The sequence below is a fragment of the Apium graveolens genome, chromosome 11 (assembly GCF_009905375.1).
Source record: "Apium graveolens cultivar Ventura chromosome 11, ASM990537v1, whole genome shotgun sequence".
NCBI classification, from domain to species: domain Eukaryota; kingdom Viridiplantae; phylum Streptophyta; class Magnoliopsida; order Apiales; family Apiaceae; genus Apium; species Apium graveolens.
The window spans coordinates 147,957,686-147,960,980 of NC_133657.1; positions in this window are offsets into that span (position 1 = coordinate 147,957,686).

Consider the following 3,295-nt stretch of genomic DNA (forward strand, 5'->3'; position numbering starts at 1 on the left):
ACGCAACTCAACCTTTGGACTTCGTTAAAAACTTTTTCATTACATTTGGTGTGAGCAGCGCAAACACAAGCCTGTCTAACAGAAATTATGACTTAGACTCTATCACTTAGGCCATGTTTGTTTTATGTGATTATAATCCCCGGATAATAATCCGGGGATAACTAATCCCATCAAAATTAGTCTTATGGATTAAATAATCCTATCATAAGTTTGTTTGAAAGGATTAAGTGTATGATTGGAATATAATCTTTTAAAACTTTATGCTATGTTTGTTTTGTGGGATAGTACTTGAGATTGGAATATAGTCCTTTAAATTTTCCAATCCTATGTTTGTTTCATATGGGATAATAATGAGGGGATTATAACCTTTTAAAAAATGACTTGTAGGAGGGGATAAAACAATACCTCCTCCCACCAAGCATTAGATGTGATTATAATCATATCCTCTACTCCAACAAAACAAACATGGGATAGGATAATTTAAAGGATTATAATCCTTGGATAACCCTTCACTAATTTTTTACAAAACAAACATGGGATTCGAAAATTTAAAGGACTATAATTCTATCCCCTACTTAATACCATTAAACAAACATGGCCTTAGATTATATTAGTACAACACTCCTCCAAAGTGTAACTAAGGGCAAGTCCAATAGTGTTTTAAATTGTTGTCCTAAATTATAATTTCAGACATTTTAAATAATTAGATGTTTCAGTAAATCCTAGTGATACCTTAAAATATTAGGATATTCATCAAATGCCTCAAATAATATCTAATAATGTCTCACATCCATCATGCCTCATTTTTAAGGTTCCACTAGACATGTCTTATTACAATTTATTTAATAAAAAATTTATTTTTCTCTTTTTTACACACAGGGGCGGACCCAAAACTCTGAATCGACGGGGGCTGAATTTTTTTTGGAGAATTGGAAGAAAATATAATAAACTAAGATATAAATGTAAAAGGGAAATCATAAAATTCAACTAGCGTATGTAGAAATCTAATTTTTCCTAAAGTTTGAACGAAAAATTTTTCCTAAAATTTTTTTCACAGACATCTTTCTCTAATTTTCTTTCAATAATATTATATTTATGAAATACAGTTCTATCTAATAAAACACCAAGGGTTATAATTTTTCGGGATTTTTTTCAAAATTTGGTCTGTACAGCCTCACCAATTATAAAAAACATGAAATTTTGTCTCATTTTTCTGTTATTTATTTTTTACATTTCAGTTTTTGAAAAATAAAGCATACAAATCTTTTAATTGGTTCTAAGTTTTATCTAGCAAAAGAAAAAGATTAAGTCGGGCTTTTCTCATTAGAAAAAGACTAACTTGGGATTTTTTCATTATTTTCAAATTTCTAAATAGACTAGGTAAATAGAAGGCTGTTAATTACTACTGTATTTACTTAATATGAGCTTCCGGTATATGAAAGACATATATTTTCTTATCGGGGCTGGACAAGAGTATAGCTTGGACAAGAGTATAGTTTAAACATTAAATCGACTAGGAAACCCACCCAGCCCCTGTTTACAGATCTCTTTTATAACATTTTTAAGATTTTTCTTAGTACACTCTTTAACTGGCTCTAAGATCCCCATGCTGGGCCCCGAATCTTATCAAACATTCAAAGACCCAGCAAGTGAATTTTTAAGCCACCCCGGTGTCTTTATTTATACAGTTGTCGGAGGATTTAGAGTTAGTTCTCGATGTGGGAGATATTACTAACTCAATTTCGCCAATTTAAACCAGAACTCGTAAACTAGTCCTCTACCCATTACTAATATTTTTAATATGTAATAATTTCTGATTTTACCTACATATCATCCTTTTTTAAGTTTGTATCAGCAACAAATTTCCGGCTTATGTACATGCGCAGAAAAACATCCATCTAATTGGCAACAAAAATATCAGTGTAAGCTTCGGTTGAATGTTGGTATGACGTCAAATGCAAAAGCAGGATATCAGAATTGTTGGGATTGCTGTTAGTGCACACAATTTGATGCTCCAAAATGCAACTGCAATCCCCTCAACATAATACTTGGTCTCTACTCTCTGCAAATCTGTGGTGCACCCTCACCCAAGATTTGCCTTACACAAGCTCCACTAATTGGATACTTAATTATGTCGTAAAAGTAGCCATTTACTCCATAACAAGACCTTGATTATGAGGCCTTTTACGCATCTATTAAGTCATAATAATTTTGTTGACATATGAGTTTATACATGTAAGTTTATATTATATTTATCTTATCAGCAATGTATAGCTTCTGGTTGAATGTTAGTATTATTTCAGATGTAAAGGCAGCACACAGAATTGTTGTATATGTGCTTTGCAGTTTTCAGGTATACTGCTTTTTGATGTTTTAACTTGTACTGGTAAAGAGCTCATTTAAAATTTTGTTTAGATGTTTGGGTAACAACAGAAATGGGCTAACAAATTTTCACTAGATTATAAAATTCACAATATTATCACTCTAATATTTGTAATTATTCTTTTCACTCATGTAATTCTCCTCCCGTAATCCTCAGAAGTTACTATTGATTTTCAATTCTCATATGTTAGCTGCATTTAACAGTCACATAGATAGGCACCAAGATGATCACTCGGTACCTAGCTTCCGGTGTTAGATCGATCGAGAGATTGTATGTTCCAAGAGATCGTATTCTTTTCCTGAAAAATGCAATAGCCTAGAACTTCACACTGAGTGATCAAGCTAGAATCAACTATATAGCTTTTGTTCAACCTACTTCATCATGCTTGTCGGAAGCACTAAAGCAGAACAAATCACATGTCTGTGCACCTGAACCATCCCACACACACCACCCATAAAGGAAGAGAAGGTCTATGGTCTTGTGAATAATCTCAGCCACTGAATGTCTGGGAGGTACATCATCAATCTGATTTCAAGGTCAGGCTCCTACTTTGGCTTCACATGATATGTACCATTGTTCTGATTCCGCATATATCATCTAATTTAGAACTTAGCTTTTCTATCTTACTATTAACCAACAGCTACAAGTTTAATCAGACTTGTAATAAACTTAATACAATTTACCTTACCATGCATAATCTAGATCTGAAAAATCATCATAATCGATCACAAATAAATTAATGATTAAATTTCATCAAGTTCTCATTATGACATCTCCAAGGGAGATCAAATCATTATGAATCATTATGAGGTAACACATGAACATGCAAAATACCAAAAACCACCACCGAAAAACAAATCTAGCCTTAATACTAATACTGAATGCCTTAATACTAATAGTGAATTCCCGACA